Source organism: Nycticebus coucang, chromosome 2, assembly GCF_027406575.1.
Source record: "Nycticebus coucang isolate mNycCou1 chromosome 2, mNycCou1.pri, whole genome shotgun sequence".
Lineage (NCBI taxonomy): Eukaryota > Metazoa > Chordata > Mammalia > Primates > Lorisidae > Nycticebus > Nycticebus coucang.
Window position 1 is genome coordinate 46,453,645 of NC_069781.1, and position 23,962 is coordinate 46,477,606.

The 23,962-nt window shown below is 43.0% G+C and overlaps 1 protein-coding gene across 3 annotated transcripts in view; it reads right to left on the minus strand.

Moving 5' to 3' along the window:
* ACO1 (aconitase 1) overlaps positions 1-22,375 on the minus strand; it is a 62,750-nt gene extending 40,375 nt beyond the window's left edge. Inside the window, exons 1-3 of one of the 3 annotated variants that reach the window (XM_053571024.1) lie at positions 22,251-22,312; positions 20,933-21,215; positions 20,650-20,718 (exon numbers count right to left, since the gene is read on the minus strand). The gene's annotated coding sequence lies outside the window, so the exon portion shown is untranslated. Of the gene's footprint in view, positions 1-20,649; positions 20,719-20,932; positions 21,216-22,250 lie in introns of all 3 variants that reach the window. The other 2 variants (XM_053571033.1, XM_053571042.1) reach the window with 2 other exon arrangements.
* Positions 22,376-23,962: the final 1,587 nt, after the last annotated feature.

Consider the following 23,962-nt stretch of genomic DNA (forward strand, 5'->3'; position numbering starts at 1 on the left):
GTAACCAGGGTGGACAAGAGAATGGCAGAAACTGAGATGAGGACAAGAGGAGGATGGATTAAAAGCAAATTAGTGAAGACGGCTGCCCAGCCAGTGGGGAACGATCTAGGGAAGAAGAGGTAAGACTTCAGCGCTGGTGTGCAGGGTCGAAGGCCGCTAACGCAGCCGTGTGGGGGGAGGCCGGCTGGAGTTCTCGAGGTGAAAGTGGATATAAGATAAAGTTCCACAAATGCAAGAGATCTGTTTTTAATTCCACTAAAGGAGCAGCTATGGAGGAGGAAAAAAAGCTATAAATACTCTGTTTAGTAGGAAAGATGCTGGCTTGTCTGCAGAAAGGGAAATGTAAAAATCTGTGGGCTCAGGAAATGAGACTAATAATCCCACTGACTGGCCTTCTCAAGATGTGTGTTTGGGAAGGCAACAGTGCTCCTCTGCCTTTGATTTGTAACCCAGGCTGCAGGCCCCAGATTTAACTCTGCTGCCCAAACAGTAGCAACTGTAACAGTAAAACCGCTGTTTTGCTGGCCTAGAAAACCAAAACTGCTGTTTTGCCTGCCTGGAAAACTGACCAACAATAAAGTGGCTTTACAGCGGCTGTGGGATGACTCAGAGTCTCTGCAGCTGGGGGAAGTGGTGGGGACCCCTCACAGGATGGAACAAGACATGTCAAGATGTGTCAATCATTTCCTTGCATGGCTTTAAGTCTCCAAATCATTCCTATCTCCACGTCAAATACTAATGCCAGATGCCAAGTCTGCCCAAATCCCTGTGAACCAGCTGCTAAGTTGTACCCATATTTGCCATCATGTAGTGGGAACCAAATCTGTCAGTTTATTTCCTTTTACTGTACAGATGCCTGGGCATAACACTGGAAGCCTCACATGAGTCCTGCTATTGCTACCACACTACAAAGCCAGCTGAGCTCCCAGGATGGAAATAGTGACCAGCATACTGCCTTTGTGGAAAAATGGCATGTCGACTGGGTGCAGTGGCTCAAATATGTAATCCTAGAGCTTTGGGAGGCCTAGGCAGGAGGATCACTTGAGCCCAGGAGTTGGAGACCAGCCTGAAGAAGAGCAAGACCCTGTCTTTACTAAAAAGAGAAAAATTAGCTGGGTTGTGGTGGTAGGCACCTTTAGTACACTACTCAGAAGGCTGAGGCAGGAGGATCACTTGAACCCAGAAGCTTGAGGCTATGGTGAACTATCATGACAGCACTCAAGGGGATAAAGCAAGAGCCTGTCTCAAAAAAATCCCAAAATCCCCCAAAATAAAATAAAAAGGATTGTTTTAAAGCGCACTATCCTCTGCTTCCCTGTTGCCTTAGAAACTAGATAACTGTCTAGTTCTACTTGTAGGAGTGAGGGGAGAGGAACTGGGCCCAGCACCAGCATATGCCAAGGGCTTCATTCCGTCTTGTCTAACCTGCAGCATCTCCACAGATGAAGGTGCATCATTCTTCCCATTTTACAACTGAGGGTATTGCAGTGTAGAGGTGTGGAAAGACTTGCCCAAGGGCACACATCTAGTAAGAGGCAGAGCTAGGTTTTAAAACATGGCTTTCTGCCACCCCATGCACCTATTTGCATACAGTGACCCTTACTAGAGGTCAGCTGAAAGCCCCAGAAAATCCTCCCATGAGAGACTCAGTTCTGACCATTGGAGTTGCCTTTACCTCTTCTCAGAGATCCCCCCCCACCCACCCCTATCGAGGTCTGAGCCAGGCATTGTCATAAGTACCTTGCTATTTTTTACTGAGCCACAGGTCAGGAGAAAGCAACAGCAGCCGCCTCTGGGCAACCAAAGGCAGGGTTTGCTTAGAAGTTGGGAAATAGCACCTCTTTGTAAGCCTGGAGGACTCTGAACTTCAGCCACTCCAAGGTTTGATCCATACTATCACTTTGGCTTTAAATCTCCTTACAGGCATTTCCTGTGGTTTAACAACTCCAAGAGAAAGCCCAAAACAACCATGTTTCAAAGAGGGTCCTGAGGAGAAAGGTCTCTGGTGGGGAAATATGTCCTAACCCAGAGCAGAATCTAGAGATTCCAGCCAGGTGCAGAGACTCACACCTGTAATCCTAGCACCCTAGGAGGCCAAAGCAGGTAGACTGCTTGAGCTCAGGAGTTTGACACCAGCCTTAACAAGCGTGAGATCCCTAAATTCTACTAAAATTAGAAAAATAGCCTGGTGCGATGGCTCCTGTAGGCCCAGAGACTTGGGAGGCTGACGCAGGAAGACAGTTTGAACCCAGGAGTTTGAGGCTGGTATGAGCTATCATGCCAGGGCACTCTAGCCAGGAGCAATAGAATGAGACTCTGTCTTAAAAAAAGAAAAGAAAGAAAAGAAAAAAAAAGAATCTAGGCATTCCTAGGGCTGCCCTTCCATGGCCAGAATCCCACCCCATCCTCAATGTCGGAGTATTACCACTGGCCCTTCAGACTCCAAAGCTCCTGGAGGATCTGGTGTTTCACCCATGAATCCCACCAACTGGCCAGCAAGCTCTACCTGGGTCCCACATCCACATAAGTGAAGCACCAAGTTCAATGTTTCAATTCCTTTTCTCTTATCTCCCACCTTGGCCTGCTGCCTTGTTCTTGCCTCTTTTCTCTGATTCTTTTATCTTTTCCTCATTCCGCAATAAAAGAGAAGAATGAACAGAAAGGAGAGTAAATGCAGATTTGGGGGGAGGCAGTGGAGTGCTACCGACATACACAGTGCTTTTCTTTTTTTGGAAGAAAGAGGGGTCAGCATACATCACTTTTTCTGTTCTTTAGAACATGATGATATCACATGGAAGCAAGAGGGGAAAAAGGGGGTGGGGGAGGCATGAAAGGGAAATGGTATCTTTCAAGCAGCAAGGTGGGAGTGATAATCATGCAGAATTTTTCCTTCCTGAACACTTGCTGAAGGCTTATGACTGCCAAGCACTTGCCCTTGGCCACTGAATCAAGGAAGACATGTGAACAGTTCTTACACATACAAAAGGAATCAAAAAAGAGATTCCTGCATTATATCTGAAACCCTTCATCACACCTAATTCACATTCTGAAAGTGAAGATAATTATTTGGCAGAGAACACTGACTTTCAAAGCTAACATATCATGAAATACCAGTTGGGTAACCTGTTCAATATCATGATCACCACATGCACACTTTGTGCAAAGAAAAGTCAAGGTGGGGAGAGGAGGATCTGAACACTGGAATTTTAAAGTAAATCACGAAAAAACAATATTGGGCACAGGAAGGCAGATCTGGGGTAAGATATTTAATAAATTAACCATACTCTCGGTAAAAAACGTGGAAGGCGTTCACAGCTTCCCAGCCACTGTCTTGCTGCCAGTTGACCTCTGGCACGATTCAGAACACCTGCAGGCACCTTATCTTGCATATACCTGGCTGGGCAGGGCACTAACTCGTCACCATACCCTAAGGACACCCAGACCTTAGCTGCTATGGAGGTAAGGAGACAGAATCAGAGGATGTTGAGATCCTGTAGCATTCCCCTGAAGAAGAAACAGAGGCTTGAAAGGAAAGTGCCTACTGTTAAAGCACTCATTAATGAGAGAACCTGGAAAAAAATTACAGTTGATTTTCCCTTTGATGAAATGCAAATTTCCTTCAGGGGAAAAAAAAAAGCTCAAAATTCTTTATAGGTAGAGTTGAAAAAAGTACTACTAGGACTATCACAGTCTTTTGGTGCTTTTGTGAAATTAGTTCTATAATTATTTATTGAATCTTCCATGTGGTTCAGAATTCCAGAGAATAGACTGGTAGCTAAACTTTGGAAAAAATAACTTATGGTTAAGTTTTTGACAATCTGCGTACCCCTTTATTCCAAGACATGCAGTAAGGGCAAATCCATTTTATCATAATATCAAAAGTATATGGTCTGTTACTCAGATTCTTCATATGAAATGTGAGCAAAGACATTGAGACATTAATGAAAAGTTTTAAGTGGCACAGTAATATATATACTGGGTTCCAATTTAAGTTGGAAAAAAAAACTTCAAGACTATTTTGCATATATTCATTCTCACCCTCACTGTATATGCAGATGCACACAAAAGAGAAAGACAGGAAGTTAACATTGATTATCTACATGCAGACAAACCCATCCTATGAAAGGGGGGACTCTACCTTTTTATGTTACTATGTACATACCCCTGTATGTCTACATTCTGTTTTTGATAAGCATACGTTCATTCACTTCTGACTTAAAAAACTGGAGCAGTCACTTTAACTTTGTGCATAAATAACCTGCAGGGTGTCCAAAATGTCATCATACATAGACAAAAACCAACAGATATCTTGAAATGTGTTCACCATGAGTGGAAGAGAAAACTTCGTGTGTGTGTGTGTGTGTGTGTGTAGAAAGAGGCACGGCCAACATGCAATGTTGTAATGAATATTTTGTAAATAAAGGTACATGTGACTTTTGGGATGCCTTGTATAATAGCTCTATAAAATAAGAACTTGACATCTTGGCTCGGTGCCTGTAGCTCAGCAGCTAGGGCACCAGCCACATGCACTGGGACTGGTGGGTTCCAACCCAGTGTAGGGCCTGCCAAACAACGACGACAACTACAACAACAATAACAACAACAACAAAAAAACAACAGCCGTGCGTTGTGGCAGGTGCCTATAATCCCAGCTACTTGGGAGGCTAAGGCAAGAGAATCACTTAAGTCCAAGAGTTTGAGGTTGCTGTGAGCTGTGACGCCACTGCGACACAGTGAGACTCTGCCTCAAAAAAAAAAAAAAAAAAAAAGAAAAGAAAAAAAAGGAAGAACAACTACTTGACATCTTCAGCAGTGTCCTTGGAAAGAAGATCAAACAGTTCATAAAGCTCCTGGAACTACAAGGTACAGGTCTTTCTTTAATAATGTCTGGCAAAGATTTATTTATTTTTATTTTTTTTTTTTATCTTCTGTTCTCTCACTTATCCTTTAATTTCTTTTTAACAAATCTTCAGGAAATCTATCAAAGATACATAATTTCCCTGTCCTCACGATAAAAGCAAATAAACAAATAATGTCATCAGTTGTACAAACTCCTGGGAGGAAACCAACATGGTGCACAGAAGAGTTTGTGAAGCAATTGTATTTATTTTATTTTTTGTTGTTGTTGTTGCAATTTGGCCAGGGCCAGGTTCAAACCTGCGACCCTCAGTATATGGGGCCAGAGCCCTACTCACTGAGCCACAGGCGCTGCCCTTGGTAGGGGTGTGTGAAGCAATTTTAAATGCAATAGTTGCTTGAATGATGCAAAGATGGTTTTTGCTGGGGTAGAGCGGCACTAAAAAGGATGGGTCCACAGTGGCAAAGATTTATTTAAGAGTAAATCTGTAAAGTATGACAGTGGAGCTTTAATAGTCATACTTTAAAGATCTTGAAAAAATACTTCGTTTTATATGGAATCAGAAAAAACCTCGAATAGCCAAGACATTACTCAGAAATAAAAACAAAGCAGGAGGAATCACGCTAACCAGACCTCAGACTACACTATAAATTGATAATGATCAAAACAGCATGGTACTGGCACAAAAACAGAGAAGTAGATGTCTGGAACAGAATAGAGAACCAAGAGATGAGTCCCGCTACTTACCGTTATTTGATCTTTGACAAGCCAATTAAAAACATTCAGTGGGAGGGCAGCGCCTGTGCCTCGTGAGTAGGGTGCCGGCCCCATATGCCGAGGGTGGCGGGTTCAAACCCAGCCCCGGCCAAACTGCAACAACAACAACAAAAATAGCCGGGTGCTGTGGCGGGCGCCTGTAGTCCCAGCTACTCAGGAGGCTGAGGCAAGAGAATAGCGTAAGCCCAGGAGCTGGAGGTTGCTGTGAGCTGTGTGATGCCACGGCACTCTACCAAGGGCTATAAAGTGAGACTCTGTCTCTACAAAAAAAAAAAAAAAAACATTCAGTGGGGAAAAGATTCCCTATTTAACAAATGGTGCTGGGTGAATTGGCTGGCGACCTGTAGAAGACTGAAACTGGACCCACACCTTTCACCATTAACTAAGATAGACTTTCACTGGATTAAAGATTTAAACTTAAGACATGAAACTATAAAAATACTAGAAGAGAGTGCAGGGAAAACTCTTGAAGAAATCAGTCTGGGCCAGTATTTTATGAGGAGGACCCCCCGGGCAATTGGAGCAGCTTCAAAAATATACTACTGGGACCTGATCAAACTAAAAAGCTTCTGCACAGCCAAGAACACAGTAAGTAAAGCAAGCAGACACCCCTCAGAATGGGAGAAGGTATTTGCAAGTTATGTCTCCGACAAAGGTTTAATAACCACAATCCACAGAGAACTCAAACGTATAACCAAGAATAGAACAAGGGATCCCACTGCAGGCTGGGCAAGGGACTTGAAGAGAAACTTCTCCGAAGAAGACAGGCGCATGGCCTACAGACACATGAAAAAATGTTCATCATCTTTGAAATGCAAATCAAAACTACTTTGAGATATCATCTAACTCCAGTAAGATTAGCCCATAGCACAAAATCCCAAGACCAGAGATGTTGGCGTGGATGTGGAGAAAAGGCAACACTTCTACACTGCTGGTAGGAATGCAAATGAATACTTCCCTTTTGGAAAGATGTTTGGAGAACACTTAGAGATCTAAAAATAGATCTGCCATTCAATCCTATAATTCCTCTACTAGGTATATACCCAGAAGACCAAAAAATCACATTATAACAAAGATATTTGTACCAGAATGTTTATTGCAGCCCAATTCATAATTGCTAAGTCATGGAAAAAGCCCAAGTGCCCATCGATCCACAAATGGATTAATAAATTGTGGTATATGGACACCATGGAATATTATGCAGCCTTAAAGAAAGATGGAGACTTTACCTCTTTCATGTTTACATGGATGGAGCTGGAACATATTCTTAGTAAAGCATCTCAAGAATGGAAGAAAAAGTATCCAATGTACTCAGCGCTACTATGAAACTAATTTATGGCTTTCATATGAAAGCTTAACCCAGTTATAACCTAAGAATAGGCGGAAGGGAGAGAGGAAGGGAATGGAGGGGGGAGGATTGGCAGAGGGAGGGTGATTGGTGGGATTACACCTGTAGTGCATCTTACAAGGGTACATGGGGAACTTAGTAAATGTAGAATATAAATGTCTTAACATGATAACTAAGAAAATACCAGGAAGGCTATGTTAACCAGTGTGATGAAAATGTGTCAAATGGTCTATAAAACCAGTGTATGGTGCCCCATGATTGCATTAATGTACACAACTATGATTTAATAATAAAAAAATAAAATAAAATAAAAAAGAGTAAATCTGTGACTACAAGATGTCCTTTGTTCTCCCCACAGGAGTGAAAGAGTTCTGAAGAGAATCCCCACACAGCTCTGATTTAGCTTCAGAGGGACAGTGCAGCATTTCATTCAGGCCAAACTCGCCAGTCCCCACCCCTACCACCCCACCCCCAGCTGCCCTTCCATCTCCCCCAATCCCAGCAGTATACCAAACGTTGCTGAGCCACACCTTCTCTGGTGGTGAGAACTTTAAAAATATTACACTAAGAAATAGCTGCTGACTGTAGCAATGACAGAAAATGCAGGTGAGCAGAAAGAAGAAAAAACTCCTTTGTGATACCATGGTTTAAGAGTTTCATTTATCCTAACTTCTTTTTTTTTTTTTGTAGAGACAGAGTTTCACTTTATGGCCCTCGGTAGAGTGCCGTGGCCTCACCCAGCTCACAGCAACCTCCAACTCCTGGGCTTAAGCGATTCTCTTGCCTCAGCCTCCCAAGTAGCTGGCACTACAGGCGCCCACCACAACGCCCGGCTATTTTTTGGTTGCAGTTTGGCTGGGGCCGGGCTTGAACCCGCCACCCTCGGTATATGGGGCCGGCGCCTTACCGACTGAGCCACAGGCGCTGCCCCTATCCTAACTTCTAAATGCATTTAAGTTAAAAAAAAAAAAATGGATTAGACCTAACATTGTTTTGCAAAATGTTTCTTTTTTTTACTTTTTCATTCAGCAATAGATCACAAATATCTTAATAGGGCCATCACGTGAATTTTTTTTTTTTTTTACTTAGGCTGGAATATGGTGGTATAATCATAGATCACTATAACCCAAAAATCCATGGGCTCAAGTGATCCTCCCAGCTCAGCCTCTCCCATCACTACAGGCATGTACCATGATGCCCAGCTAATTTTTAAAATTTTTTGGTAGGAACAAGGTCTTTCCATGTTGCTCAGGCTGGTCTCAAACAATCCTCTTGCCTTAAGCAATTCTGCTGCCTCAGCCTCCCAGACTGCTAGGATTACAGGCGTGAGCCAACACATCCAGCCTCATGTGATATTGTATTAATACTCCTTTTAACTACACCATAAAAATCTTCAGACATACGGCAATTTATTTCAATCTTTGTTCCTAAAAAAACTTAGGTTGTTTCCAAGTATTACCACTGAAACAATGACGCAATTGTCAGGTAGGTCGTTAGGAATGGCTCTTCCGGGAAGGAAGCCCCAGGCCTCCTTCTTGGGTGCCTCCTACCTTAGTTTTGTCCCAAGCATTTGTTCATACCTGCTAGAAGGAACGTCCTACCAATACCCCAATCAGAACTTAGTGTATCAACTGCAAAAGGATGTAGAAGACTCTGTAGCCCAGCAACAAGTACAAGAGAGTCTTAAAGGTGAGCCAAGACTAACAACTTTGGTCTAACAGCTTTAAGATCAGTTGTCATGTGGTCAACGCCCCTGCTATGGGCTTTCAGAGAGGCTCCTGGGAGGTCCACATGCACAGTCAGACTGCCCCAAGGTGACCTCTGAGCCACGAGGCAGGCCTGACCCAGGCAGCATACAAGAGAACCACTGGCCATCATCTTTGCTTCCTTGCCTTTTCCTTGTTGTTGGCGAATATATCTTGCTCTGTAGGGCTATACTTTGATCTTCCTCTGTAAACCAATCCTCCTCTTTCTCGATAAATTTTGTTTCATGCTTGCCTTATTTTGGGGTGTCTGGTCATTTTTGGACCAAGAACACTCTAAGAACCAAGGACGCAGGCATCTGCCTGAAACCCCGTATTTTAGGAGACACAGATTTCCAAGAAGCAGCTGGTACCCCTCAAAATTGTATATAAAATCCCAAAACTGTACTTGCAATGGAGCCTACAGTTGCTAGGGTGGGGCCCAGCTTGCTATATAAGCCCTTAATAGTTAATTAACCTTCCTTTTCCTGCTTAAACTTTACTTGCTCCTTTCAATTATTTCAGGGACTACCATGAGCTAGGCGCTAATACAATTCTGTATACACATCTTTAGTAGGACCTTAATCCATTCATTTCCCTTAATTTTTAGCTTTTAGTTCCTCGAAGTAGGAGAGCTGGGTAAAAGGATTTACATATCTTCACTTTGAAACACATTACCAGGAAGCCTGGGAAAGGCAGTACCAATTTTATGATCTTTCTTTAAAGCAGAGAGTGGAGAGGTACCCAACCAGGCAATATAACACATTTTTACTTTTTGCCAAATTGGGAGATTAAAAAGCCAATTTTGACATTTAATAGCCAGTTAAGTAGGCTGTCTGTAAAACATCTACATTTCTTCTTTTGTAAACTGCCTGTCTGCCAGACAGGTCAAACTGAGTGACGCTAAGATGACCTTTGGTGACCAAATGTTCTCATCTCCAAGGAGACTTGACGGAACGGTGGATGTGGATGCAGCTCAGCTCTGGAACTCTGAAGAGACGGAGACAGCCCTGGGTCTCTATGTGGTCTTGAGACATATGAGTAGTCTGTAAGATGTCCCTTCCCATGAGTGAGAAACAGCTCTAAAATCTATTACACAATTTGACCCAGTGCATGAGTGCATCGTGACCATAAGCTAATTAGCTATAGCGATGTAAGAGGCCAATAACTTAAATCCTGAGCAAAATCCCAAGCAGGTGAGCAAAAAGAAGAAAAACAAACATTTACTTGCTTACGTGTAACCCTAGATTGAACTTCCAAACACAGGCAAAAATCTTGCAAATGGGTTTTGAGAGAGAGACTGAGCACAGCACATACCTGGATGTTAAGCCATTGCTGTTGCTAGAAAACCAAGGCAGACCACACACCCAGCTGACATGGAGTGATTCAGCATCGGCATGGGCACCCAGGAGGGGTGCCACAGATGATGTTTATCCATCACAGCCAGATTTGTAGAGACGTTTGGAATAGTCAACTTACTTTGGCTAAATGCCAATGATCAGAAAAAATAAGAATCCCCTCACAGGGTCCCTATCCACCCATGGAGTATAGAGACCTGCTGTTTCACCACTTCTGTTATGAGAGTTGAGTCTTCCGGGGTTGCCTTATGATAGAGCAGAGGCACAGATATTAATGGGCCCTCCAACCAATCACAGATTTCTACACCAAGGGGACAAAGCAGAGGAGAGGAGCAACCCTGGGCAGCTGAACTCCTGTCAGCAGTGGGAAGGAGAATTAGAGCTTTGTTTTTTATTTTTTGTTTTGTGGGTGCATATTAGTTTCTAGGGGAACTTGTATGGTTTCAAAGAGCCATCAGGTGAGAATGTTCTCTCTATGATCTAAACTACATTTCCTAAATCCTTTTTTAGGGTATCTAAAGACCCACAAGAATGGATTTTTAAAATCTATACGAACAAGAAAAAAGGTTTTCTTTGCGCAACCGGAGACGCGGACGAACAGCAGCTTTGCCATGGGTTATAAACTCGCTCCTGTAATTATTAAGTCAAGAAACAGACTACATGGTATGAGATGGCATGTAGCAAAATTCTTTATTCAGGGTTTTGATTTTATACCTTTCTGGTCACATACACACTTAATCTATCATCTGTTAGTTTCACCATTACCTCATTTTACTTTGTGTGCTTGATGTAGGATATGTTTATTTCTAAATATTATACTACAGGTTTCTTCTGTATCTTACGTAGCTTGCTCACTTCTCTTCTCATACCTTCTTAAACAAACCCTGAATTTATGGCTTCCAACTCCAAAATCAAAGTACTATCACTGCATCTCTAGGGTTTACTTCAGTTCACCACAAACATCAGCTGTGCTTCATTAAAGCTAATTGGTCCCACTCCCAAACTTACTTTTGTGTATCTAAACATCATGCTACTATAAACAACTTCTTTGTCAAAAGTAAGATTCCAAGGATGTCTATGTAAGCATAAACAACACTGAGGTCAGAATCATCTAGGCCAGCAAAGCCAACTTGGTTCTTTCCTAAGTGGAGAGCTAGAAATATTAATTATTGGCTTTATTAGCTGCAGCTGCATCTAGGAAGCTAAAATAACTAAGTATCTCTGAATTTTTCTGGAGACCAGGCCACATGTTCAAACCTTTTAGCTAGTCATAAAAAATGACATAAACAAAACAAAACCTCTTAAATGTAGTTTAAATGTGTAACTAAAAGAGCTTTGAGAGAGAAGTCTTAACAGCAAATGTCTATTTTGGGAGAGAATAGGGGAAAAAGAGTGATACAGATGGATGGATTTAACAAAAACCAAACCTGTATCTGTCAACACACTTTTTTCTTAAGCAATAACCACATGCAAGGTACGCTGTACGCTACAGAGATGAACACAGCTCTGGCTTCTGTATCTGAAAGCTTGGCTGTTACAGAGTAATTGTCTCTCCTTGCTACCTTTTTAAGTTATTAGCCTATTTTTATTGCCTTCTGTCCCATCTTGGATAACAGATCTGAGTATTTTATATATACACGTTCTATGTATTTTTCAAGCTGTAATAGGTTTTAAATAATTCAGTTTTATTTTGAGTTAAGCCATATAACTTTTCTGAGCCTCAGTTTCCCAACCTATAAAATAAGGTTGGTAAATGATCTAAAAAGTCCATTCTAAATAAATAATTCTATGACTTATTGCATCACGTATATTTATGTTAACTGTCTAGTACGTGCCAGGAACTGTTTTAGGTCCTGGCGATATACCTAGAAACCAAAGTGACATAGTCTTCACCCCCCTGGTACTTCCATTTTAGTGGAAGGAGACACACTAAACATATAAATATATAAAAAAGTCTGACAGTGACCTGTTCTGTAGGTAAAGCAGGGCAAGAGCAGTATGGGGTGCAGGGGCTGTGGGGGATGTTGCTGACCCATGAAGCTCTCAGTGACATGGAGCTACACACGCAATCTGGGGAGCGGTAAGATCATGTGCAAAGGCCCTAAGGTGGGGGCATGACTGGTACCACAGTAAGTGAGGGCAAAAAAGAAGAGAGAAAAGGCAGGGAGGAACAGAATCCAGACCACGTTGGGCTCTGTTTGCCAAACTGTAGGGACTTTGATAATGACAAACTATAGACCCCTTTGCTATACACTTGGTTTATTTTTTTTGTACAATGGTTTAAGTTACACATTTCCAACATCAAAACTGGCTAAAGCTCAATTAAGAAAATAACTCATACATGAAAATATTAGATTGCATTTAAAAAAAGTAGCTACTTCCTAAAATCTAATCCTCTGTTTCCCTGAATCTCATTATTAAGTAACACTGGAAAATTCTCAGGATGTGTCACAAAAATGATCATGACTCACTTGGCAGATGTGCACAGGCACTACCAAAATTAACAGTCAGGATTTGGAGATCCGGCAGCTGCTACCTCTTGAAGACTCCCTTAGTTCTGGGCTCCCTGGCCCAGAGGGAGCACAGTGTTATATGCTACTCCCCAAAGAAAGACTTAACACATCCTGAAAGTTCATTTTAAATTACTTGCAGCAGTGTAAACTCAAAAGAATAGAAATATTCATTTTCACTGTGGGCTAATACAAGCATAGTTTCACAAAAAGTCTTGGTTAAGATTTTTATAAACAATTTATAAATTTCAGAGATGGGCTGAGAAAAGAAAGAAAGAACATCATTATGGAGTCATGAACTTTTGGCCAGAAAGTAAAAAAGCTGAGGGAGGGATCCTCAAAACCTGGTATCTGACCCAGCTGCACACCTGACCTCATCCCTCCTAGCTGAAGGTTGCCCTCAGCCACTGCTTGGAACAGGGGTGCCCCACTCTGTAGTTCCCTATGGTTCCTTAGTACATGATGCCTGCAGAGACCCCAGTTAAGTACTATTTCCTTCATCTAAATCTTGGAGGGGAGGAGTAGAAAGGGGCAGACAGCTCTATTTTTTTTTTTTTATGTATTAAAGAGCAGGTCCAGTTGAGATCCACTCTTTAAGAAATCTGCATGATTTTCTCAAGCTCTTGAATTAATTTTGTAGATCGTGGCAATGAATTTTTTTTTTTCACAGTCTCACTTTGTTACCCTCAGTAGAGTGCCACGGCATCACAGCTTACAGCAACCTCCAACTCTTGGCTCAAGCCATTCTCTTGCCTCTGCCTCCCAAGTAGCTAGGACTATAGGGACCCGCCACAACACCCAAATATTTTTAGAGATGGAGTTTCGCTCTTGCTCAGGCTGGTTTCAAACCTGTGAGCTCAGGGCAATCCACCCATCTCAGCCTCCCAGAGTGCTAGGATTATAGGGATGAGCCACTGTGCCTGGCCAGCAATGAACTTTTTAAGCTCAAACTTTAGGAATTAGAAAGATATGATATCTGGTCTCCAGAGGTTTCAAAGGGGTCACCTGTATTTCTGTGAATTCACCAAGTTTCTGAGGCCAAGTATCCCCACCTGCCTGCCAAGCTGGTCTCCTCAGGGCCTCAGAATTGACCGGACTTAGGGATGATGGCCCATACTAACAAATTTCCCTGAAGCTTGGCATGGAAACCTTTTTATTTACCAATTACACAGGTGTGTTGGGCGGGGAATTGGAACTCCAACTCAAGCCCATCAGACCCCAGAGTCCAGCTCTTCTCTGCTCCACCCCCATGGCTTACACAGTGGTGTGGCTTCTACAGGAAAAGCTCATTTCATCAGGTCAAAGATGTGATGAACAATAGAACAACATTAGACCTTCACACACCTGGTACCTGGGCCTTTCTAGACTAAGAAAAGGGACTGACGTAGATTGAGCCATACATTTGAGGTTTACAGACCTGGTATGAAGTAATAAAAGCCCCCATCCTCCTTCACTCACTCACTGAGAAAGGAGTTTGGTCAGGAGATAATCAGAATATCTTGCAGTCCATGCCACAGCCACAGTGCATGGAGGCTGAAGCAGCAGCATCAAGAACACCTAATTCAGGGGTCAGAAAGGCTTCTAGGGACAGGCAACTCCCTGCATGAGCCTTCCAGAATTACACAGAGGTGGGGGCTCACTAAAAGAATGTTCTGCAGAGGAAGCAATATGTGGAAAGGCACAAAAGCGCAATACTGTGGGAGTCATCAAGTAGTTCCACGTGGATAAAGCGCAGGATGCATGATGTGGATGAGGCAAGGTCCAGATTGCTGAAAGGTTCTGATTTATGCTGAAGATAAGGGACACTGTTGAAGGACTCTGAGCTGCAATCTTCACGGCCAGATTTGATAATCACAAATTAATCAGAGATCGCTCTGGTAGTGGTGAGGACTGACTCAGGGAAGAACATGACACTGGTGTCACAGAGGCAAGGAACGGTGCCATCGCAGTTGTTAAGACAGCAGAGGCAATGAGGTGGTGTAGGAGGAGGGAAAGCTCAGGGAGAGCTGTGAAGACGGGATGAGCTGCAGGTGGGTGAGGAAGAAAGAAGGTCTAACACAGCTCTTCTGTTTCTCATGGTAGCAAACCACCAGAGCCAATGAACAAGATGGGGACTGGGATGCTGGCTTTACACATGCTGGCTTTGGGTGTAGATGCGCAGTGGGCAGCTGCCTATGTGCCTGGAGCTCAGGAGCTTGGGCTGGGACAGAAGTTGGGAAGAACAGCAGCAAGATGCTGGCATTATCCCTTGCTTCTACGCAGAAGCCCTGCAGCCTGGGGACATGCTGAGTGCATGTGGTGGGCCAGGTACCTCCCCCACAATGTCTGTGGCAGTCCCCTGGCAACTTCCTGACAACGGCATCACTGCCCCATTTTACATGTGAGGAGACAGGATCTGAGGAGTTAAGTAACATGCCACGGTCTCGTGTGCAGAAAGTGACCAAGCTAGGAGCCAAACCCGGGCCTCCTGAGGCCAGAGCAGCTCTCTTGCACCAGGCTGCCTCCCAACAGGGAGAACAAGTAAGATCATTTTTCAGTCATTTCACATACGAAGATCCAAACTAACTAAGTGGATTTAAAAAAGATTTAAATCTCACTTTAAAACAATTTTTATGGCTCTAAGGTACATATGTGAATACCAGAAAGTCAACTTTAAGTTCTCTAAAGTATTCCTAATTGTAGCAAAATTTGTTCAATAGATACTTTTTTTTTTTTTTGAGACAAAGTCTCACTCTGCTGTTCTGGGTACAGTGCTATGGCATCACAGCAACTTCAAACTACCGGCTTCAGCAATCCTCTTGCTTCATCCTCCCAAGTAGCTGGGACTATAAGCATGTGCTACCATGTCTGGCTGTTTTTTCTATTTTTAACAGAGATGGGGTCTTGCTCTTGCTCAGGCGGGTCTTCAACTCGTAAGCTCAGGTAATCCACCTGCCTCAGCCTCCTACAGTGCTAGGATTACAGGCGTAAGCCACTGCAACTGGCCTCAATAGATAACTTTTATTTTATTTATTTATTTTTTGAGACAGAGTCTCACTATGTTACCCTCAGTACAGTGCTGTGGCATCACAACTCACAGCAACCTCAAACTCTTGGGCTTAAATGATTCTCTTACCTCAGCCTCCCAAGAAGCTGGGACTACAGGTGGCAACACAATGGCTATTTTTTGTTGTTGTAGTTGTTGTTGTTTAGCAGGTCTGGGTGGTTGGAACCCACCAGCCCTGGTGTATGTGGCTGGCGCCCTAACTACTGAGCTATAGGTGCTGAGCCAATAGATAACTTGTAAAAGATTGTTTAATGTAAATTACACAGGCATTACCAACACTTGAAATGTGATAGATTCCTGATCTGAGCAAATAAGGATTTATGAAACATAACATCCTGAAAACCAATCTTGAGGCTAGTTTTGATTCCACCATTAATACAGAATTGTACCTTTCGTATGCCTGCACTAGCATAGCTCTTGCACATATCAGATTCTCGGCAATGCTTTATTCGCCTTGCTTATTCTCAATCAAAAATTCAAACCCAGTGATCATGAACTATCACCTACTTAATGAACTATGTCACAATTTGCACCTTGCTTTATAATTTTACAGTAAGTCTTAGAAAGGATGTCGAGGGTATTTAATAATTAAGCACTCCATATGTTGCAGGCAAGTCACAATATCCAAAGATGGGTCTGTCCAGAGGTCTCCTGAGAAAACGATGCCAGCACTCATGCACAGACAGTCCTGCTGGTGCAGCTAAGGTGGATTAGGTTTTGACAATGAAGACTAAAGCAAAACATGAGGAATCTAAGAAACAAATGGCTCAGAGAGTGTGATATCATTTTAGTAGTTCTATGCATTAAGAGGTACACAAACTTGTTCTGTCTCTCAAAGACATGCTTAGAACGATGACTTCGCGTCTTTGCATGTTTGCAACATCTAATCCCAAAGCCCTCTGGTTTCCAATCTACACTGAAAATCAGACTCTGTACTTGCTGCAGTAGACAAGATTCCCTCTTTCTTCCTAAAACCACATATTTCTTTGCAGATTTAAGGTAACAGTGCCTGTCTGCACTGCTCTGTCCAGATGACAAGGGCTGCTGGGATAATCAAATGAGGTAAAATGTGAAAGCACAGTGTACATGGGCAACTCTATTCCTGTGAGCTCCCACAATTCTTCAGACTGCTATTGACTTATTTCATAGGCTACATAAGCTCTAAATGTAGCCTATTTACTAAAGATTTAGAACTACATTTTAAAACAAAAAATATTTACAATATAGTGAAGATCATTCCTATCCAATACAAGTTTTGTATTTTCCAGGACTTTTTTGGGGGGCGTGGTGGGGGAAATGCAGAGAAGACCTAAAGGCTCTAGATACATGTGTGAAAAAATGGCAAATGATCATTAAAAAAATTTTTTTCCTAAAAGTGGAAAAAAAAAAAAAAAGACACCTTTTCATACTGGCTCAAAGTGAAAGATTTTTTTCATCACAATTCTTAAAAATCCATACAAGTGAGAGAAAATGTTCTTGGTCTTAGGTACTATTTGAACTTTTTTTTTTTTAACATGAGGATTGCTTTTATACTCAAAATTTTTCCCTAGTGAACTTGATCAATTCTAATTAATTTAACAGGTATTTCTTGAGTATCTTCTTTGCCTTAAGCATTCTTAAGCATCCAAAGAGAAAGGAAGATAAGGAAAACCTTTTTCTGAAGATTACAAGCTAACAATGAGACTGAGATAAGCACGCAATTACAGTAATATAAAAGTCATAAGAAAGGTCAAAGGAAGGAGGCAGACAACTCAAGAGACTTTATAGAGAACTTGGAAAGATGAAGTTAAATGCGCAGGCAAAGGGAAGAGCAAATAGAAAAGGAGAAAGAGGGGCTAACACAGCAAGTGTTCAAGGACCATTCAGTGATTCAGTTTGGCTGACAGAGGGCAGAACAGTAAAGATTTTTACTGTATCAGTAAGTACATGCTTACTAATAAGAAGACCTAATAAAAAACAGGCTTCTGTGTTAATTTACACAGTCCAAAAATGAAGATGCCACCTAGTGCAGAGGGGAAAAGAGGTGAGGTTGAGAAAAGCACAAGGGAACATGATTGGCCAATTATTAATGTGCGTAACATTTGGAGCTGTTATATACTCTTTCTCCATCTCTTTTTATAGATGAGATTTTCTACAAAATATAGCTTAAAAAAGAAAGAAATGAAGGCCATCGAGCTAGGGAAATGGTCAGCTGATGGCTCCTCAGGTGATGGTGCTAATCCTAGGAAGAACTTTCTAATGTTTAGGTCAACTAGGTAAGACAGTGCAGCTTGAGGGTGGACACACTCCACGGGGAAAGCAGACAGCGCATGACTGACCTCACGGTCAGTGTGCCTCTTTTCAGTTCCCCATGCCTCACAGTCCTCACGTGTCTTCCACTTCCCACTGGGAGAGAGGGGCAGAGGCCTCCTCCCAGGCAAGTTGGTGGTCAGTCAGCCTAGGAGAAATAGAGGCTGCTGTCCTCAATCTCCTATGTGTAAAAATAATTGTAGTGGTTAATCTTGGTCATGTCAAATTTAGTATTTCTTCATGCTGAAAATACTGATAAACAAAGTGAAGAAAATGTAAAAAGTACTTCACCACCAAGTGAAAGCCATTCAACATTTTGGCACACCCATCACCTTTGTCCCTGCAGGTGCGTACTCACACCCACGTCCTTCAGAACTGTAGGACCATGGGGGAAATATTCCTGTGTCATTTAGTTTAAAAACTCCACAACGGCAATTTTCAACACCAATTTCAGTTACATAATGGCCCAGTAAGGAATACTTTGACCTATTATTTAATTACTATTTTTTTAATAAAATGTTTTGACTGGACAGGTTTGCTCTCAATATCATCTTGAGTTAATATTTACTATTATATATACTAGTTCAGAACCAGGATATGACAATTAAAATACTCTGTTTTGGGAGGAGGGTAGTGGTAGCATTCTTATCAGAGAGATAATCCTATCTTCCTAAATTATCAATTATTGGGATTTCAGTTTTTTGTTTTTAAATTGTAAAAGCAATTCATGAATTTTGCAGGACAGGAAGACATCTGGTATTACGAAAAGTAACAAGGTCCCCTGCCTTCCTTCTAGCCCATTCCATTGCCCAGAACTGGTAACTGTTAATAGTTTGGTATGTCTGTCTTCCAAACATTTAGGAGGCTACTTTAGATATATGGAATATATAATCATACATGCATGCAACTTATGTACATGTGTAGGTATACAAATATCATATACACATATATACACACACTGTGCATATACAGTGTATAATACACAAGTATAAGGAGGATTTTCCTTCCTTTTTCTTTGTCCCTGGAATCAGGTGGCTGTTAGAGGCACTACGGGTTTTAATGTAAGAACACGCAAAATTCACATACCAGGTTAGAATGCAGGTCCATCCATCCCAGCATAATGTCTGAGATGGCTCTAGAGTGGGAATTGGGAATAAAGACCTTTCCATGGCTGTCTTCAAATCTTGAACATACCCGGCTTTCCTTTAAATGACCTACTATGAATTCTTCTACAACTGTCTCCAAACCCTTTGCAGTTTCTACTTCCAACTATATTTTTCTCAGAAATTCAAGTCCTTAGTATTCATGCAAAAAATCCTGAAGCATCTCCTTTTCCATGAAACTACCTCCTTGAAATATGACTCCTGCTCTAATATTTTAGGATAGGGTCTACAAACTGTGGCCTAGCATCTGTTTTCACAAATAAAGTTGTACAGGAACACAGCCAAGCTTACTTGTTTGCATATTGTCCATGGATGCTTTCACACAACAATGGAGCTGAGTATTTGTAACAGAGACTGTATAACTTACAAAGTCTAAAATATTTACAATCTCCCCCTTAATACAAAAAGTTTGCTGATTTGTATTTTAGGATATGGTGAAAACAGATTGCGTTTTCCCTATCAAAAATTCTGGAGGACTTGAATCACATACTTTATATCCAGTATCTTACCCAGGCTGAACAGTCTGTTTTTTATTACAAAACAAATCAACCAAAAACACCTAGGCTCTGACAATAGCAGAGTGTACTGGTAAATGTTTAACAGTGTGTTCTCTAAGAGGAAAAAAGGCCCTGATTTATGATATTTGCTGATTTCCATGATGTGAGTATTCCTATGATGTCAGCCTAGAAAATGTGTCGCCACTGAACAAGGAGTTGGGAAGAGATAAGCATAAAAGCTAGTATAAACCAGCTCTACTAAGCCACTGGTTTCTTCTGACACAATGTCCCAAGTTGAGGGATCATCTCTCACTTTAAAGTCAAAGACACTGAAGTCCAGAGAGCTGATAAAGTGTCCTAGGTTGGAGGTAACTTTCCTGGACTAAGTCTGGCTATCTCATTGGAGGTAAAAGAATGTCCTCTGTAAAAGAATAGGAGTAAGAAGGCAAAGGAAGTTCTCTGCCAGGCATAAATGTTGGTTTTTATCATCATTTTTACAGTTAAGGACTCTAGTTTCTTTGGAAGCACACTTCCGGTGAGGAGTGTTGTTCCTCACACTGGACCACGATCTAGGTAAACACTCTGACAATGGACTATCTCAATTAACCAGCAGTTACCTAAACAGTTAGATCATAAGCTCCAGTAAGACTGGGACTGCATCTTTTATGCTTACTGCTCTCCTGGAATCTGCTATAGAACTGGGCACTTGATAAACAGGTCAATAAACTTCGACTGAAGGAATATGGAATGAGACCCCACCATCAAAGTGGAAGTTTTACATAGAAAACAAAGCAGATGCTCAGAATCTAGATCCCATTCCTTTCTCCCATCTGTGGACTGTGCAACAATGCACAACATGCTCATGTTAGTGCAATGTTTTATCAGTATCAGCTGTAGCATCTAAACTGCTCCATCGCAGCACAGAGGCTCTGTGGATGCAGGAACAAAAGGGGGGGACGGAATTTTTTCCTTAAATGTATATCCATGTGTAATACCTATCTTGAGCCTGTTTGGAGAGAGCATGAAGCCAAGCAAAGAATCTGGTGAAGAAGTCCACGTACCAGACACCAAGATGCTGGATGCTGCTTTCTGGCAGAGGCTAAGGAACAACCACTCACAGTGACACACCTCTGAAAGTAGAAAATGAAAGAACCAAGATTGAGAATTATTTTCTGATAAACTCAAGGCTAACAGCCACACAACTGCAAATAGAAATGAACATGCAGGCATACTAAAGCATGCCTCCCTGTTCTTTTGGAAATAATCTCTTGATTTAGCAACTCTCACACTGACCCCCCCACACACTTGGCACAGCCTCCCCATAGGCATTTCTGTTTGCCATACCACTGCTGTAACTCTGAGCACGGACAAGTCAGCTCTGCAGGCACAGAAACCACCAAAGGGATGTGCAGGTTTTGGAAGAGGCCAGCAAGATTCATCACTCCCTCACTTCACGACCCAGTACTTGGTTTCCAAGTGAGGTTAACCTTGATCCCAGATACTGGAGGTTCCCACCGTCCATCTCATAGGGTGAAGGATCACAAAGAAGCTGCCCAATGAAATAAGCCTCTAAAGCATTTCCTACAACAGTGGTCCTGAGAGTGTGATACAGAGAACTCCTAGGGATCTGCAAGGTGAAAATCATTTTCATAAAAATACTTTTTTTATTTGGTATTTGCTTTTTATACTCTCATGTTTACAAGAACATACAGTGGAGGTCTGCAGAGGCTACATGACATGTGATACCGCAACAGACTGAAAGCAGAAGCAGACAGAAGGAGCCAGCAGTCTTCTATTATGCCTGATGTTAAAGACACTTACAAAAAGATAGAACTTTGTTTCAGAAAAAATTTTTTGTTCATAAATATATGTTAAGATATAATTAGCCTACTATTTTTAAATAAATGATTAAATATAGCAAAATATTAGTAAATATAGTAAAAAGTTATCAATTTTATTTTTACATATGGGAAATATCGATAGATATAACCCCACATAAACAAAAGCCCCTTTAGGATACTAATTTCTAAGAGTGTAAAGAAGTACCGAGTCCCCAGAAATGTTTGCAAACTTCTGTCCTAAAGGTTCTCCCCTTATGAGGAGGGTTACGGGTAACAAGGAAGGAAGATGCCATTATCATGTGCTGGCTGAACTGGAAAAGGCAGCCCAAACTCCCTTCTTGATTTCTGAATCTATCAGTCTTTCCACCGAGGGGGTCCCTCTCCCTCACTCGTGTTGCCTTTATTCCTAGCAGTAGGTGGCCGGTACAACTTCGGCGCCAATGTCTCCTCGCAGCCAGCCCGGCCTGCGCGAAGGCTCGGAGTGGGCCGCGCGCTCCCGCTCCGCGTTAGGACTCCGGGTGCCGGCCACACACGCTCCGTGAGGACTCACTCTCCGGACAGCACGCAGAGCCAAGGCTAAGAGGGGCCGGGAAGGCCATTTCTAATTCCCAGTGTCCCCCGGCATGACACCGGCTGGGAACAGAGCTGAGAAGTCAATCCCCAGAAACGAGTCCCCGATTCTCCCTCCGGCCTCCCCTCGGGTCTCTGCCCCTCCCCCAGGCGCTCTGCCTCGGGCGCCGCGGTGAAGGCCAGCACCGACCGTCCTCAGGGGGACCGGCGCCCCCGCCCGGGGACGTCGGTCGGGCCGAGCTGGTACTCACCGCGGACTGCACCGTGGAGCTCCCGCGACCGGCGGGCCGGGACCACGTAGCGGAGAGCGTTCTGTGCAGAGCCAGCGGCCGCCTCCGCGCTCCGCCCCCCGCCGCCCTCGGGGCCGCCGGACGGTGGGCGGAGCATGGGCGGGGCCGGGCTGGGGTCCCGGGCCCGGAACCTTGGAGGGGGCGGTGCCTGCTGAGCGCCCCCACCTTCTGGTGGCCGGAGGAACTTGTTCCTCAGCTGGACGTGGGGGCTGCGGTTAGTACAGCCGCAGGAAGCGGCCGGGCCCTCGCTCAGGCCTGGGCAGCTTCTGCCCGCCGAAGGCCTTGGGGCCAGGCTGCCTGTCTCTCACTCGGGGACATAGGGTATGACTGCCTAGCGCCGAAGGGGGTGGGGCAGAAATGGAGCTTTTTAAAAAAAAAGATTTGGTCCGAACTGCAGAGGCTTCATTATCTGGCTGCACTGGTACTTGTGGTCACCTCGCCTTAATTGTGTGAGCCAAGCGTGCCTAGTGAGTGTCGGGATAGGACTTGAACATTTTCGTTGCAAAAGTTCTGCAAATAAATTTTTTAAAAAGTGTAACAACATTTTATAATGCATGTTGTTCAGCGATCTGAAGTCAGAGAAATGGCACTGAGTGGGCCTTCCACAAGATCTGCTTTTGATTTTTGTTGGAGTTGTGCCCCTTCAGGTGTAACTGAGTTCAAAGAAGTGATAAGATCATTCTAGAAGAAGGGTGATGAGTTTTCCAGCCCAAATTATCTGGAAAATTACTGTAGCTTTCTGAATAAGCTGTTTATTAAGTAATAGCCAATACTAATACCCCCTACTACTATTTACTGCTCCCCTACTTTACTCAAGCCCCCTCCCCTTTTTTTGAGACAGAGTCTTACTATGTCGCCCTCGGTAGAGTACACGGTGTCACAGCTCACAGCAACCTCAGACTCTTAGGCTTAAGCGAATCTCTTGCCTCAGCCTCCCAAGAGCCTCCCAAGTTACAGGCGCCCACTGCAACGCTTGGCTATTTTTTTTGTTGTAGTTGTCATTGTTTAGCAGGCCCAGGCTGGGTTCGACCCCTCCAGCCCCGGTGTATGTGGCCGTTGCCCCTAGCTGCTGAGTTACAGGCGCTGAGCTGTCTACAGATGAAGACTCCTGGCTTGCGGGAGTGCAATGTGTCACAGCTGAGATTCAGTCCAGCATGTCCCAAGCCCACTTTCCCTGTTACACTATTTTACAGGGTACAACAATAACCTAGCTATATAATTTTGAAAGAGGGAATAATTTACTATATTTCCAATATGAAAGTAGAGTTTCTTCCCACCCACTTCTAGATCCCTTCCATTAACATTAGTAACTGAACAAGTTTTCCTTGGGTGTTCACCAGATGCCAAAGGTTCACCACAAACCCTAAAAAATAATACTAGATTCCCCTTGGGAGTTACAGTAGGAGAGAGGTGAGAGTGGGTGAAGGCTGGAGAGTAGGATGAGGGCACATCCAGCTAAATTTCAGTTCTCACTGAGGCAGCCCTCCAGAAAGCAAAGTATCTTAATGTTCAATGACAACATGCACAGAATGACTGATAATCCTTGACAGAAAATCATTAAATCAGTGCCCTAAAGGGAATTGAGATTTGTTAGTAAGCACGCTGGCCAAGCCCATGCACAGCTCCTGTCCCTCTACTGTGTAGAGTCTACTCTGTTGCTCTTGGACATGTCA